The sequence below is a fragment of the Gasterosteus aculeatus genome, chromosome 21, assembly GCF_964276395.1.
Source record: "Gasterosteus aculeatus chromosome 21, fGasAcu3.hap1.1, whole genome shotgun sequence".
NCBI classification, from domain to species: Eukaryota; Metazoa; Chordata; class Actinopteri; order Perciformes; family Gasterosteidae; genus Gasterosteus; species Gasterosteus aculeatus.
This window is the reverse complement of record NC_135708.1, coordinates 13244325-13262025: the sequence shown is the minus strand read 5'-3', so window position 1 is coordinate 13262025 and position 17701 is coordinate 13244325.

Genomic DNA, 17701 nt, shown 5'->3' with positions numbered 1-17701 from the left:
TGATGGTTTTGTGCATCTCAGCTGATCTCTCAGGGAGCGACGGGGACGCGTCACGGCACATCTGACTATATACAGTCCACTGGACAGAAAAAAAAGATATATATCTTGATGATGTTCAGGCCAGCAGAGAAGGCCTTGCTGGCCCTGACGGCCCACCACCTGTAGAAAACCTGTAGAAACTGAAATATATAGAGTTGTACAGTCAGTTTGAGCTCACAATCCTGACAATTGTGATAATAATACAGAAAGGCTTTGGCTTTTCACACAAAAATGATATAAAACAGAACATTATTCATACGTATGCAGTGCCATAACTACCCCTGTTACGTTCATGACAAACCAAACCGTTTCCAAATCGGCTAAAAATTGAGCAAGTTATTAATATTACAAGTGCATGCACCACTAAAAACGTCTCTCTGATCTCTCAGGGGGCGACAGTGACGCGTTATTCCACGTCACTGGTTGGGATCGCGATTCTCTTACTTGGCCCAGCGGTTAGCACATCAGCACAGACTGTGGGGCCTCACTGCGCATGCGCACTCGCTCGGAGTTTTGGGAACGCGGGTTCGGTTCCCGATAAATATATAATAAAGGCTAGATGTCTCGTCCGCTTTGTGGAGGTGCGGTCCGATTTAGAAGCTTACTTTTGCCGCGATCCATATTCCCTCGCGCATGCTGTGGACACACATGGTTGGACAACTCAAGTTGGCAAAGCCAGTGTGTGCCAGTGGCGAAGGAACCCCTTTCGCGCCCGTGGCAGGCTTTGAAGCGTCGGTGTCGGGCGACCGCACCTTGCTCGGAAATATATAGACGTCATACTGGTTCCCGATAGAGACCATGGATTCATAATAAAGGCTAGGTCTCTCGTCTGCGTTTTCAACCGAGACCAAACGGTTTTGTTTTGTCCTCAACGTGCAACATGTAGTTATGGCTCAGCATACATAATATGAGTAATGGTTTTATGTTGTAAAAAAAAAAAAAAAGAAATTCTAAAAAAGGCACACGGTTTCCCTTTAGAAATGTGCATCAGGAAATGCTGCATGTTGAAATCCCCACCCTGTACAGAGATGTATGTATTGGTGATACTTATGAATGGGTATAACCATGGCTTTTCACACGAAAATGATAGTGAACAGAACATTATTCATACGTATGCAGTGCCACAAGTAGACCTGTTACGTTGATGACAAAGCAAACCGTTTCCAAATCGGCAAAAAATTGAGCAAGTTATTATTATTACAATACCACTAAAAACCCAATCAAGTCAGTAAGTAGTCAAAAAATGCAGTACGCGCCTGTTATGTTAGTGGACGTGCGGAACGATCCAGAGGCGTAGTTGCAACGCTCCATTTACCCTCACACACCTATTGGCCACTAGGTGTGTGAGCGAACGGTCACGTGCAGACTACGAGACCGCCGCACCACACTGGGAACTACGCTGGGGCGCCATCCGCTAAATGAACTTGGAACTCGAGAGGTATTTAAAGCCCTCTGGGCAAGTCCTTGTCTCAGTCAAGGTGCAGTACATTTTTGGGGGGCGATTTTGACGTCTGGGAGACTGTGCTTGGCTCGGTGACGCCCCAGAAGCCGTTTTCCAACTTGCAAATTGCTTTAGCTTTTACGTTATTGGGTCTGAAAGAGGCCAAAACTGCCCCAGATGCATTGTGGGTAATCTCCAAAACCGCTGCGGAGTGTGAAATATCAAGACATATTCATAAAAAAAGTCACTTGTATCATTGTATGTGCTGATTGGTGGGATGACCCTAGGGCTACGTCACATTTGTCTTAGCCACAGGGCTCATTACACCACTGATTAGGTGTTCTACTTGTCGACAGGACACACCGGCCAATCGAGCTCTGTCATTTTGAACCATCACGTTGTGGCGAGTGGAATTCTAGGACGGAGTGGAATTCGGATGGATGCAGGGTTCAAGCAAGAGCAGGTGCAGTACCGTTTTCGGCCAGCATGGCGTGCCAATGGGTAGGTGGCGCCGTTCCAAAGTATATGGATAGATATATTACACGGTACTTTCTGTGAGGGTAACGGAAATAAGTTTGTTTAACTTTTATCCACAAAACAATTCTGTTTTGTAATTGTGGAATTTGCACTGCAACACAAGCTACAGCACATGTAATTTGGCAAAATAACACACATAACATATAGCATACTACACATCTCATGAACACCAACAAGATGTTTGTCTTTTTCATTTTAAGTGGACCAAATCGCTTATATTAAAAGTAAACTAATGAAAATTGCTGCTGTGATTTGATTCTTTTAATAAAGCATGTAACTTGATGATCCAAGGTTTTGAACAGGTGTGATGTGTGTGGTCACAGCGCGCACATCTGATGTTGCTCACAGTGGTCCTCCGTGTGCTCAGGGTGCATTTGGTGTGCCCAGACACGTGAAAAATCAGAGGGAACATTGCTGGCAACCTGACCCAAGAGGGATTTTAAATAGCGGACTTATCCTGAAGAAGCGGAATACTCTTCAGTCGTAAAGGAAGACTCACTACGGAAGGTGTTTAGACCAGAAGAGAGGGCCTTGCTGGCCCTGACGGCCCACCACCTGTAGAAAACCTGTAGAAACTGAAATATATAGAGTTGTACAGTCAGTTTGAACTCACACAGCTCTGAGAAACAGGCCAAGTTAAAGAGACAATCAAAAGATATTTTGATTGTATTTAAAATAACACATGAGCCTAAAAGAAAAAAATAAGCATGGGGAGTATTAAGGAGAACAAAGACTTAATGTAATCAATTGGTGCAAAAGCAGCTCGTGATGGTTTTGTGCATCTCAGCTGATCTCTCAGGGAGCGACGGGGACGCGTCATGGCACATCTGACTATATACAGTCCACTGGACAGGAAAAAAAGATATATATATTTGGATGCTGTTTAGGCCAGCAGAGAAGGCCTTGCTGGACCTGACGGCCCACCACCTGTGGAAAACCTGTAGAAACTGAAATATATAGAGTTGTACAGTCAGTTGGAACTCACGTGTGTGTGTGTGTGTGTGTGTGTGTGTGTGTTTGAAAGGGGAAATGGTCTGCAGCCTTCCTCCTTATCCATATTTTACATCTGACAGGATCTACGCACAGAGACTCACTAAACGCTCACAAAATGTACCGAGGTCTCTGGCACGCAGCTCTTGAGCTGTCATGGTAGTAACATCTAAGTAGCATTGAGTCACCGGCTCACGCCCACCGTGATGTAATATGGGGAGTGTGATTTTATTTCTGAATAAACTAATACTCCCACGTTGTGTCACATGGGGGTCACGTGACCTTTGCAAGTGTTCATTAGGATTAGCTGATTCCTTGTGACTTAAGTGGGAACACCTTGTGATGTGTTTCCCGCTCATCTCCACTTGAGAGCGAGCACCTCTCACGCACCAGCATCTGCTCATGAATTTAGAATGAATCTTTGGTTCACGATTAAGTGCTTTCTTTCACCTTCACATGACGGAAAAAAAAAGAAGGGTAGTGTTTTTTCACATATACAACTCAAGTAGTCAAAAAAGCAGGCCGCGCCCCAGGCCAGTTATGAGTGGACGTACGCTCCCAAGACTCACTACGGAAGGTGTTTAGGCCAGCAGAGAGGGCCTTGCTGGCTGTGATGGTTTTGTGCATCTCAGCTGATCTCTCAGGGAGCGACGGGGACGCGTCACGGCACATCTGACTATATACAGTCCACTGGACAGGAAAAAAAGATATATATCTTGATGATGTTCAGGCCAGCAGAGAAGGCCTTGCTGGCCCTGACGGCCCACCACCTGTAGAAAACCTGTAGAAACTGAAATATATAGAGTTGTACAGTCAGTTTGAGCTCACAATCCTGACAATTGTGATAATAATACAGAAAGGCTTTGGCTTTTCACACAAAAATGATATAAAACAGAACATTATTCATACGTATGCAGTGCCATAACTACCCCTGTTACGTTCATGACAAACCAAACCGTTTCCAAATCGGCTAAAAATTGAGCAAGTTATTAATATTACAAGTGCATGCACCACTAAAAACGTCTCTCTGATCTCTCAGGGGGCGACAGTGACGCGTTATTCCACGTCACTGGTTGGGATCGCGATTCTCTTACTTGGCCCAGCGGTTAGCACATCAGCACAGACTGTGGGGCCTCACTGCGCATGCGCACTCGCTCGGAGTTTTGGGAACGCGGGTTCGGTTCCCGATAAATATATAATAAAGGCTAGATGTCTCGTCCGCTTTGTGGAGGTGCGGTCCGATTTAGAAGCTTACTTTTGCCGCGATCCATATTCCCTCGCGCATGCTGTGGACACACATGGTTGGACAACTCAAGTTGGCAAAGCCAGTGTGTGCCAGTGGCGAAGGAACCCCTTTCGCGCCCGTGGCAGGCTTTGAAGCGTCGGTGTCGGGCGACCGCACCTTGCTCGGAAATATATAGACGTCATACTGGTTCCCGATAGAGACCATGGATTCATAATAAAGGCTAGGTCTCTCGTCTGCGTTTTCAACCGAGACCAAACGGTTTTGTTTTGTCCTCAACGTGCAACATGTAGTTATGGCTCAGCATACATAATATGAGTAATGGTTTTATGTTGTAAAAAAAAAAAAAAAGAAATTCTAAAAAAGGCACACGGTTTCCCTTTAGAAATGTGCATCAGGAAATGCTGCATGTTGAAATCCCCACCCTGTACAGAGATGTATGTATTGGTGATACTTATGAATGGGTATAACCATGGCTTTTCACACGAAAATGATAGTGAACAGAACATTATTCATACGTATGCAGTGCCACAAGTAGACCTGTTACGTTGATGACAAAGCAAACCGTTTCCAAATCGGCAAAAAATTGAGCAAGTTATTATTATTACAATACCACTAAAAACCCAATCAAGTCAGTAAGTAGTCAAAAAATGCAGTACGCGCCTGTTATGTTAGTGGACGTGCGGAACGATCCAGAGGCGTAGTTGCAACGCTCCATTTACCCTCACACACCTATTGGCCACTAGGTGTGTGAGCGAACGGTCACGTGCAGACTACGAGACCGCCGCACCACACTGGGAACTACGCTGGGGCGCCATCCGCTAAATGAACTTGGAACTCGAGAGGTATTTAAAGCCCTCTGGGCAAGTCCTTGTCTCAGTCAAGGTGCAGTACATTTTTGGGGGGCGATTTTGACGTCTGGGAGACTGTGCTTGGCTCGGTGACGCCCCAGAAGCCGTTTTCCAACTTGCAAATTGCTTTAGCTTTTACGTTATTGGGTCTGAAAGAGGCCAAAACTGCCCCAGATGCATTGTGGGTAATCTCCAAAACCGCTGCGGAGTGTGAAATATCAAGACATATTCATAAAAAAAGTCACTTGTATCATTGTATGTGCTGATTGGTGGGATGACCCTAGGGCTACGTCACATTTGTCTTAGCCACAGGGCTCATTACACCACTGATTAGGTGTTCTACTTGTCGACAGGACACACCGGCCAATCGAGCTCTGTCATTTTGAACCATCACGTTGTGGCGAGTGGAATTCTAGGACGGAGTGGAATTCGGATGGATGCAGGGTTCAAGCAAGAGCAGGTGCAGTACCGTTTTCGGCCAGCATGGCGTGCCAATGGGTAGGTGGCGCCGTTCCAAAGTATATGGATAGATATATTACACGGTACTTTCTGTGAGGGTAACGGAAATAAGTTTGTTTAACTTTTATCCACAAAACAATTCTGTTTTGTAATTGTGGAATTTGCACTGCAACACAAGCTACAGCACATGTAATTTGGCAAAATAACACACATAACATATAGCATACTACACATCTCATGAACACCAACAAGATGTTTGTCTTTTTCATTTTAAGTGGACCAAATCGCTTATATTAAAAGTAAACTAATGAAAATTGCTGCTGTGATTTGATTCTTTTAATAAAGCATGTAACTTGATGATCCAAGGTTTTGAACAGGTGTGATGTGTGTGGTCACAGCGCGCACATCTGATGTTGCTCACAGTGGTCCTCCGTGTGCTCAGGGTGCATTTGGTGTGCCCAGACACGTGAAAAATCAGAGGGAACATTGCTGGCAACCTGACCCAAGAGGGATTTTAAATAGCGGACTTATCCTGAAGAAGCGGAATACTCTTCAGTCGTAAAGGAAGACTCACTACGGAAGGTGTTTAGACCAGAAGAGAGGGCCTTGCTGGCCCTGACGGCCCACCACCTGTAGAAAACCTGTAGAAACTGAAATATATAGAGTTGTACAGTCAGTTTGAACTCACACAGCTCTGAGAAACAGGCCAAGTTAAAGAGACAATCAAAAGATATTTTGATTGTATTTAAAATAACACATGAGCCTAAAAGAAAAAAATAAGCATGGGGAGTATTAAGGAGAACAAAGACTTAATGTAATCAATTGGTGCAAAAGCAGCTCGTGATGGTTTTGTGCATCTCAGCTGATCTCTCAGGGAGCGACGGGGACGCGTCATGGCACATCTGACTATATACAGTCCACTGGACAGGAAAAAAAGATATATATATTTGGATGCTGTTTAGGCCAGCAGAGAAGGCCTTGCTGGACCTGACGGCCCACCACCTGTGGAAAACCTGTAGAAACTGAAATATATAGAGTTGTACAGTCAGTTGGAACTCACGTGTGTGTGTGTGTGTGTGTGTGTGTGTGTGTTTGAAAGGGGAAATGGTCTGCAGCCTTCCTCCTTATCCATATTTTACATCTGACAGGATCTACGCACAGAGACTCACTAAACGCTCACAAAATGTACCGAGGTCTCTGGCACGCAGCTCTTGAGCTGTCATGGTAGTAACATCTAAGTAGCATTGAGTCACCGGCTCACGCCCACCGTGATGTAATATGGGGAGTGTGATTTTATTTCTGAATAAACTAATACTCCCACGTTGTGTCACATGGGGGTCACGTGACCTTTGCAAGTGTTCATTAGGATTAGCTGATTCCTTGTGACTTAAGTGGGAACACCTTGTGATGTGTTTCCCGCTCATCTCCACTTGAGAGCGAGCACCTCTCACGCACCAGCATCTGCTCATGAATTTAGAATGAATCTTTGGTTCACGATTAAGTGCTTTCTTTCACCTTCACATGACGGAAAAAAAAAGAAGGGTAGTGTTTTTTCACATATACAACTCAAGTAGTCAAAAAAGCAGGCCGCGCCCCAGGCCAGTTATGAGTGGACGTACGCTCCCAAGACTCACTACGGAAGGTGTTTAGGCCAGCAGAGAGGGCCTTGCTGGCTGTGATGGTTTTGTGCATCTCAGCTGATCTCTCAGGGAGCGACGGGGACGCGTCACGGCACATCTGACTATATACAGTCCACTGGACAGAAAAAAAAGATATATATCTTGATGATGTTCAGGCCAGCAGAGAAGGCCTTGCTGGCCCTGACGGCCCACCACCTGTAGAAAACCTGTAGAAACTGAAATATATAGAGTTGTACAGTCAGTTTGAGCTCACAATCCTGACAATTGTGATAATAATACAGAAAGGCTTTGGCTTTTCACACAAAAATGATATAAAACAGAACATTATTCATACGTATGCAGTGCCATAACTACCCCTGTTACGTTCATGACAAACCAAACCGTTTCCAAATCGGCTAAAAATTGAGCAAGTTATTAATATTACAAGTGCATGCACCACTAAAAACGTCTCTCTGATCTCTCAGGGGGCGACAGTGACGCGTTATTCCACGTCACTGGTTGGGATCGCGATTCTCTTACTTGGCCCAGCGGTTAGCACATCAGCACAGACTGTGGGGCCTCACTGCGCATGCGCACTCGCTCGGAGTTTTGGGAACGCGGGTTCGGTTCCCGATAAATATATAATAAAGGCTAGATGTCTCGTCCGCTTTGTGGAGGTGCGGTCCGATTTAGAAGCTTACTTTTGCCGCGATCCATATTCCCTCGCGCATGCTGTGGACACACATGGTTGGACAACTCAAGTTGGCAAAGCCAGTGTGTGCCAGTGGCGAAGGAACCCCTTTCGCGCCCGTGGCAGGCTTTGAAGCGTCGGTGTCGGGCGACCGCACCTTGCTCGGAAATATATAGACGTCATACTGGTTCCCGATAGAGACCATGGATTCATAATAAAGGCTAGGTCTCTCGTCTGCGTTTTCAACCGAGACCAAACGGTTTTGTTTTGTCCTCAACGTGCAACATGTAGTTATGGCTCAGCATACATAATATGAGTAATGGTTTTATGTTGTAAAAAAAAAAAAAAAGAAATTCTAAAAAAGGCACACGGTTTCCCTTTAGAAATGTGCATCAGGAAATGCTGCATGTTGAAATCCCCACCCTGTACAGAGATGTATGTATTGGTGATACTTATGAATGGGTATAACCATGGCTTTTCACACGAAAATGATAGTGAACAGAACATTATTCATACGTATGCAGTGCCACAAGTAGACCTGTTACGTTGATGACAAAGCAAACCGTTTCCAAATCGGCAAAAAATTGAGCAAGTTATTATTATTACAATACCACTAAAAACCCAATCAAGTCAGTAAGTAGTCAAAAAATGCAGTACGCGCCTGTTATGTTAGTGGACGTGCGGAACGATCCAGAGGCGTAGTTGCAACGCTCCATTTACCCTCACACACCTATTGGCCACTAGGTGTGTGAGCGAACGGTCACGTGCAGACTACGAGACCGCCGCACCACACTGGGAACTACGCTGGGGCGCCATCCGCTAAATGAACTTGGAACTCGAGAGGTATTTAAAGCCCTCTGGGCAAGTCCTTGTCTCAGTCAAGGTGCAGTACATTTTTGGGGGGCGATTTTGACGTCTGGGAGACTGTGCTTGGCTCGGTGACGCCCCAGAAGCCGTTTTCCAACTTGCAAATTGCTTTAGCTTTTACGTTATTGGGTCTGAAAGAGGCCAAAACTGCCCCAGATGCATTGTGGGTAATCTCCAAAACCGCTGCGGAGTGTGAAATATCAAGACATATTCATAAAAAAAGTCACTTGTATCATTGTATGTGCTGATTGGTGGGATGACCCTAGGGCTACGTCACATTTGTCTTAGCCACAGGGCTCATTACACCACTGATTAGGTGTTCTACTTGTCGACAGGACACACCGGCCAATCGAGCTCTGTCATTTTGAACCATCACGTTGTGGCGAGTGGAATTCTAGGACGGAGTGGAATTCGGATGGATGCAGGGTTCAAGCAAGAGCAGGTGCAGTACCGTTTTCGGCCAGCATGGCGTGCCAATGGGTAGGTGGCGCCGTTCCAAAGTATATGGATAGATATATTACACGGTACTTTCTGTGAGGGTAACGGAAATAAGTTTGTTTAACTTTTATCCACAAAACAATTCTGTTTTGTAATTGTGGAATTTGCACTGCAACACAAGCTACAGCACATGTAATTTGGCAAAATAACACACATAACATATAGCATACTACACATCTCATGAACACCAACAAGATGTTTGTCTTTTTCATTTTAAGTGGACCAAATCGCTTATATTAAAAGTAAACTAATGAAAATTGCTGCTGTGATTTGATTCTTTTAATAAAGCATGTAACTTGATGATCCAAGGTTTTGAACAGGTGTGATGTGTGTGGTCACAGCGCGCACATCTGATGTTGCTCACAGTGGTCCTCCGTGTGCTCAGGGTGCATTTGGTGTGCCCAGACACGTGAAAAATCAGAGGGAACATTGCTGGCAACCTGACCCAAGAGGGATTTTAAATAGCGGACTTATCCTGAAGAAGCGGAATACTCTTCAGTCGTAAAGGAAGACTCACTACGGAAGGTGTTTAGACCAGAAGAGAGGGCCTTGCTGGCCCTGACGGCCCACCACCTGTAGAAAACCTGTAGAAACTGAAATATATAGAGTTGTACAGTCAGTTTGAACTCACAATCCTGACAATTGTGATAATAATACAGAAAAGCTCTGAGAAACAAGCCAAGATAAAGAGACAATCAATATGATTGTATTTAAAATAACACGTGAGCCTAAAAGAAAAAATAAATATGAGGAGGATTACGGAGAACAAAGACTTAATGTAATCAATTGGTGCAAAAGCAGCTCGTGATGGTTTTGTGCATCTCAGCTGATCTCTCAGGGAGCGACGGGGACGCGTCATGGCACATCTGACTATATACAGTCCACTGGACAGGAAAAAAAGATATATATTTGGATGCTGTTTAGGCCAGCAGAGAAGGCCTTGCTGGACCTGACGGCCCACCACCTGTGGAAAACCTGTAGAAACTGAAATATATAGAGTTGTACAGTCAGTTGGAACTCACGTGTGTGTGTGTGTGTGTGTGTGTGTGTGTTTGAAAGGGGAAATGGTCTGCAGCCTTCCTCCTTATCCATATTTTACATCTGACAGGATCTACGCACAGAGACTCACTAAACGCTCACAAAATGTACCGAGGTCTCTGGCACGCAGCTCTTGAGCTGTCATGGTAGTAACATCTAAGTAGCATTGAGTCACCGGCTCACGCCCACCGTGATGTAATATGGGGAGTGTGATTTTATTTCTGAATAAACTAATACTCCCACGTTGTGTCACATGGGGGTCACGTGACCTTTGCAAGTGTTCATTAGGATTAGCTGATTCCTTGTGACTTAAGTGGGAACACCTTGTGATGTGTTTCCCGCTCATCTCCACTTGAGAGCGAGCACCTCTCACGCACCAGCATCTGCTCATGAATTTAGAATGAATCTTTGGTTCACGATTAAGTGCTTTCTTTCACCTTCACATGACGGAAAAAAAAAAAGAAGGGTAGTGTTTTTTCACATATACAACTTAAGTAGTCAAAAAAGCAGGCCGCGCCCCAGGCCAGTTATGAGTGGACGTACGCTCCCAAGACTCACTACGGAAGGTGTTTAGGCCAGCAGAGAGGGCCTTGCTGGCTGTGATGGTTTTGTGCATCTCAGCTGATCTCTCAGGGAGCGACGGGGACGCGTCACGGCACATCTGACTATATACAGTCCACTGGACAGGAAAAAAAGATATATATCTTGATGATGTTCAGGCCAGCAGAGAAGGCCTTGCTGGCCCTGACGGCCCACCACCTGTAGAAAACCTGTAGAAACTGAAATATATAGAGTTGTACAGTCAGTTTGAGCTCACAATCCTGACAATTGTGATAATAATACAGAAAGGCTTTGGCTTTTCACACAAAAATGATATAAAACAGAACATTATTCATACGTATGCAGTGCCATAACTACCCCTGTTACGTTCATGACAAACCAAACCGTTTCCAAATCGGCTAAAAATTGAGCAAGTTATTAATATTACAAGTGCATGCACCACTAAAAACGTCTCTCTGATCTCTCAGGGGGCGACAGTGACGCGTTATTCCACGTCACTGGTTGGGATCGCGATTCTCTTACTTGGCCCAGCGGTTAGCACATCAGCACAGACTGTGGGGCCTCACTGCGCATGCGCACTCGCTCGGAGTTTTGGGATCGCGGGTTCGGTTCCCGATAAATATATAATAAAGGCTAGATGTCTCGTCCGCTTTGTGGAGGTGCGGTCCGATTTAGAAGCTTACTTTTGCCGCGATCCATATTCCCTCGCGCATGCTGTGGACACACATGGTTGGACAACTCAAGTTGGCAAAGCCAGTGTGTGCCAGTGGCGAAGGAACCCCTTTCGCGCCCGTGGCAGGCTTTGAAGCGTCGGTGTCGGGCGACCGCACCTTGCTCGGAAATATATAGACGTCATACTGGTTCCCGATAGAGACCATGGATTCATAATAAAGGCTAGGTCTCTCGTCTGCGTTTTCAACCGAGACCAAACGGTTTTGTTTTGTCCTCAACGTGCAACATGTAGTTATGGCTCAGCATACATAATATGAGTAATGGTTTTATGTTGTAAAAAAAAAAAAAAAGAAATTCTAAAAAAGGCACACGGTTTCCCTTTAGAAATGTGCATCAGGAAATGCTGCATGTTGAAATCCCCACCCTGTACAGAGATGTATGTATTGGTGATACTTATGAATGGGTATAACCATGGCTTTTCACACGAAAATGATAGTGAACAGAACATTATTCATACGTATGCAGTGCCACAAGTAGACCTGTTACGTTGATGACAAAGCAAACCGTTTCCAAATCGGCAAAAAATTGAGCAAGTTATTATTATTACAATACCACTAAAAACCCAATCAAGTCAGTAAGTAGTCAAAAAATGCAGTACGCGCCTGTTATGTTAGTGGACGTGCGGAACGATCCAGAGGCGTAGTTGCAACGCTCCATTTACCCTCACACACCTATTGGCCACTAGGTGTGTGAGCGAACGGTCACGTGCAGACTACGAGACCGCCGCACCACACTGGGAACTACGCTGGGGCGCCATCCGCTAAATGAACTTGGAACTCGAGAGGTATTTAAAGCCCTCTGGGCAAGTCCTTGTCTCAGTCAAGGTGCAGTACATTTTTGGGGGGCGATTTTGACGTCTGGGAGACTGTGCTTGGCTCGGTGACGCCCCAGAAGCCGTTTTCCAACTTGCAAATTGCTTTAGCTTTTACGTTATTGGGTCTGAAAGAGGCCAAAACTGCCCCAGATGCATTGTGGGTAATCTCCAAAACCGCTGCGGAGTGTGAAATATCAAGACATATTCATAAAAAAAGTCACTTGTATCATTGTATGTGCTGATTGGTGGGATGACCCTAGGGCTACGTCACATTTGTCTTAGCCACAGGGCTCATTACACCACTGATTAGGTGTTCTACTTGTCGACAGGACACACCGGCCAATCGAGCTCTGTCATTTTGAACCATCACGTTGTGGCGAGTGGAATTCTAGGACGGAGTGGAATTCGGATGGATGCAGGGTTCAAGCAAGAGCAGGTGCAGTACCGTTTTCGGCCAGCATGGCGTGCCAATGGGTAGGTGGCGCCGTTCCAAAGTATATGGATAGATATATTACACGGTACTTTCTGTGAGGGTAACGGAAATAAGTTTGTTTAACTTTTATCCACAAAACAATTCTGTTTTGTAATTGTGGAATTTGCACTGCAACACAAGCTACAGCACATGTAATTTGGCAAAATAACACACATAACATATAGCATACTACACATCTCATGAACACCAACAAGATGTTTGTCTTTTTCATTTTAAGTGGACCAAATCGCTTATATTAAAAGTAAACTAATGAAAATTGCTGCTGTGATTTGATTCTTTTAATAAAGCATGTAACTTGATGATCCAAGGTTTTGAACAGGTGTGATGTGTGTGGTCACAGCGCGCACATCTGATGTTGCTCACAGTGGTCCTCCGTGTGCTCAGGGTGCATTTGGTGTGCCCAGACACGTGAAAAATCAGAGGGAACATTGCTGGCAACCTGACCCAAGAGGGATTTTAAATAGCGGACTTATCCTGAAGAAGCGGAATACTCTTCAGTCGTAAAGGAAGACTCACTACGGAAGGTGTTTAGACCAGAAGAGAGGGCCTTGCTGGCCCTGACGGCCCACCACCTGTAGAAAACCTGTAGAAACTGAAATATATAGAGTTGTACAGTCAGTTTGAACTCACAATCCTGACAATTGTGATAATAATACAGAAAAGCTCTGAGAAACAAGCCAAGATAAAGAGACAATCAATATGATTGTATTTAAAATAACACGTGAGCCTAAAAGAAAAAATAAATATGAGGAGGATTACGGAGAACAAAGACTTAATGTAATCAATTGGTGCAAAAGCAGCTCGTGATGGTTTTGTGCATCTCAGCTGATCTCTCAGGGAGCGACGGGGACGCGTCATGGCACATCTGACTATATACAGTCCACTGGACAGGAAAAAAAGATATATATTTGGATGCTGTTTAGGCCAGCAGAGAAGGCCTTGCTGGACCTGACGGCCCACCACCTGTGGAAAACCTGTAGAAACTGAAATATATAGAGTTGTACAGTCAGTTGGAACTCACGTGTGTGTGTGTGTGTGTGTGTGTGTGTGTTTGAAAGGGGAAATGGTCTGCAGCCTTCCTCCTTATCCATATTTTACATCTGACAGGATCTACGCACAGAGACTCACTAAACGCTCACAAAATGTACCGAGGTCTCTGGCACGCAGCTCTTGAGCTGTCATGGTAGTAACATCTAAGTAGCATTGAGTCACCGGCTCACGCCCACCGTGATGTAATATGGGGAGTGTGATTTTATTTCTGAATAAACTAATACTCCCACGTTGTGTCACATGGGGGTCACGTGACCTTTGCAAGTGTTCATTAGGATTAGCTGATTCCTTGTGACTTAAGTGGGAACACCTTGTGATGTGTTTCCCGCTCATCTCCACTTGAGAGCGAGCACCTCTCACGCACCAGCATCTGCTCATGAATTTAGAATGAATCTTTGGTTCACGATTAAGTGCTTTCTTTCACCTTCACATGACGGAAAAAAAAAAAGAAGGGTAGTGTTTTTTCACATATACAACTTAAGTAGTCAAAAAAGCAGGCCGCGCCCCAGGCCAGTTATGAGTGGACGTACGCTCCCAAGACTCACTACGGAAGGTGTTTAGGCCAGCAGAGAGGGCCTTGCTGGCTGTGATGGTTTTGTGCATCTCAGCTGATCTCTCAGGGAGCGACGGGGACGCGTCACGGCACATCTGACTATATACAGTCCACTGGACAGGAAAAAAAGATATATATCTTGATGATGTTCAGGCCAGCAGAGAAGGCCTTGCTGGCCCTGACGGCCCACCACCTGTAGAAAACCTGTAGAAACTGAAATATATAGAGTTGTACAGTCAGTTTGAGCTCACAATCCTGACAATTGTGATAATAATACAGAAAGGCTTTGGCTTTTCACACAAAAATGATATAAAACAGAACATTATTCATACGTATGCAGTGCCATAACTACCCCTGTTACGTTCATGACAAACCAAACCGTTTCCAAATCGGCTAAAAATTGAGCAAGTTATTAATATTACAAGTGCATGCACCACTAAAAACGTCTCTCTGATCTCTCAGGGGGCGACAGTGACGCGTTATTCCACGTCACTGGTTGGGATCGCGATTCTCTTACTTGGCCCAGCGGTTAGCACATCAGCACAGACTGTGGGGCCTCACTGCGCATGCGCACTCGCTCGGAGTTTTGGGATCGCGGGTTCGGTTCCCGATAAATATATAATAAAGGCTAGATGTCTCGTCCGCTTTGTGGAGGTGCGGTCCGATTTAGAAGCTTACTTTTGCCGCGATCCATATTCCCTCGCGCATGCTGTGGACACACATGGTTGGACAACTCAAGTTGGCAAAGCCAGTGTGTGCCAGTGGCGAAGGAACCCCTTTCGCGCCCGTGGCAGGCTTTGAAGCGTCGGTGTCGGGCGACCGCACCTTGCTCGGAAATATATAGACGTCATACTGGTTCCCGATAGAGACCATGGATTCATAATAAAGGCTAGGTCTCTCGTCTGCGTTTTCAACCGAGACCAAACGGTTTTGTTTTGTCCTCAACGTGCAACATGTAGTTATGGCTCAGCATACATAATATGAGTAATGGTTTTATGTTGTAAAAAAAAAAAAAAAGAAATTCTAAAAAAGGCACACGGTTTCCCTTTAGAAATGTGCATCAGGAAATGCTGCATGTTGAAATCCCCACCCTGTACAGAGATGTATGTATTGGTGATACTTATGAATGGGTATAACCATGGCTTTTCACACGAAAATGATAGTGAACAGAACATTATTCATACGTATGCAGTGCCACAAGTAGACCTGTTACGTTGATGACAAAGCAAACCGTTTCCAAATCGGCAAAAAATTGAGCAAGTTATTATTATTACAATACCACTAAAAACCCAATCAAGTCAGTAAGTAGTCAAAAAATGCAGTACGCGCCTGTTATGTTAGTGGACGTGCGGAACGATCCAGAGGCGTAGTTGCAACGCTCCATTTACCCTCACACACCTATTGGCCACTAGGTGTGTGAGCGAACGGTCACGTGCAGACTACGAGACCGCCGCACCACACTGGGAACTACGCTGGGGCGCCGTCCGCTAAATGAACTTGGAACTCGAGAGGTATTTAAAGCCCTCTGGGCAAGTCCTTGTCTCAGTCAAGGTGCAGTACATTTTTGGGGGGCGATTTTGACGTCTGGGAGACTGTGCTTGGCTCGGTGACGCCCCAGAAGCCGTTTTCCAACTTGCAAATTGCTTTAGCTTTTACGTTATTGGGTCTGAAAGAGGCCAAAACTGCCCCAGATGCATTGTGGGTAATCTCCAAAACCGCTGCGGAGTATGAAATATCAAGACATATTCATAAAAAAAGTCACTTGTATCATTGTATGTGCTGATTGGTGGGATGACCCTAGGGCTACGTCACATTTGTCTTAGCCACAGGGCTCATTATACCACTGATTAGGTGTTCTACTTGTCGACAGGACACACCGGCCAATCGAGCTCTGTCATTTTGAACCATCACGTTGTGGCGAGTGGAATTCTAGGACGGAGTGGAATTCGGATGGATGCAGGGTTCAAGCAAGAGCAGGTGCAGTACCGTTTTCGGCCAGCATGGCGTGCCAATGGGTAGGTGGCGCCGTTCCAAAGTATATGGATAGATATATTACACGGTACTTTCTGTGAGGGTAACGGAAATAAGTTTGTTTAACTTTTATCCACAAAACAATTCTGTTTTGTAATTGTGGAATTTGCACTGCAACACAAGCTACAGCACATGTAATTTGGCAAAATAACACACATAACATATAGCATATTACACATCTCATGAACACCAACAAGATGTTTGTCTTTTTCATTTTAAGTGGACCAAATCGCTTATATTAAAAGTAAACTAATGAAAATTGCTGCTGTGATTTGATTCTTTTAATAAAGCATGTAACTTGATGATCCAAGGTTTTGAACAGGTGTGATGTGTGTGGTCACAGCGCGCACATCTGATGTTGCTCACAGTGGTCCTCCGTGTGCTCAGGGTGCATTTGGTGTGCCCAGACACGTGAAAAATCAGAGGGAACATTGCTGGCAACCTGACCCAAGAGGGATTTTAAATAGCGGACTTATCCTGAAGAAGCGGAATACTCTTCAGTCGTAAAGGAAGACTCACTACGGAAGGTGTTTAGACCAGAAGAGAGGGCCTTGCTGGCCCTGACGGCCCACCACCTGTAGAAAACCTGTAGAAACTGAAATATATAGAGTTGTACAGTCAGTTTGAACTCACACAGCTCTGAGAAACAGGCCAAGTTAAAGAGACAATCAAAAGATATTTTGATTGTATTTAAAATAACACATGAGCCTAAAAGAAAAAAATAAGCATGGGGAGTATTAAGGAGAACAAAGACTTAATGTAATCAATTGGTGCAAAAGCAGCTCGTGTTGGTTTTGTGCATCTCAGCTGATCTCTCAGGGAGCGACGGGGACGCGTCATGGCACATCTGACTATATACAGTCCACTGGACAGGAAAAAAATATATTTATTTGGATGATGTTTAGGCCAGCAGAGAAGGCCTTGCTGGCCCTGACGGCCCACCACCTGTAGAAAACCTGTAGAAACTGAAATATATAGAGTTGTACAGTCAGTTTGAACTCACAATCCTCACCTCACGATTGTGATAATAATACAGAAAGGCTTTGGCTTTTCACACAAAAATGATATAAAACAGAACATTATTCATACGTATGCAGTGCCATAACTACCCCTGTTACGTTCATGACAAACCAAACCGTTTCCAAATCGGCTAAAAATTGAGCTAAAAAAATTTATTAAGTTATTAATATTAGT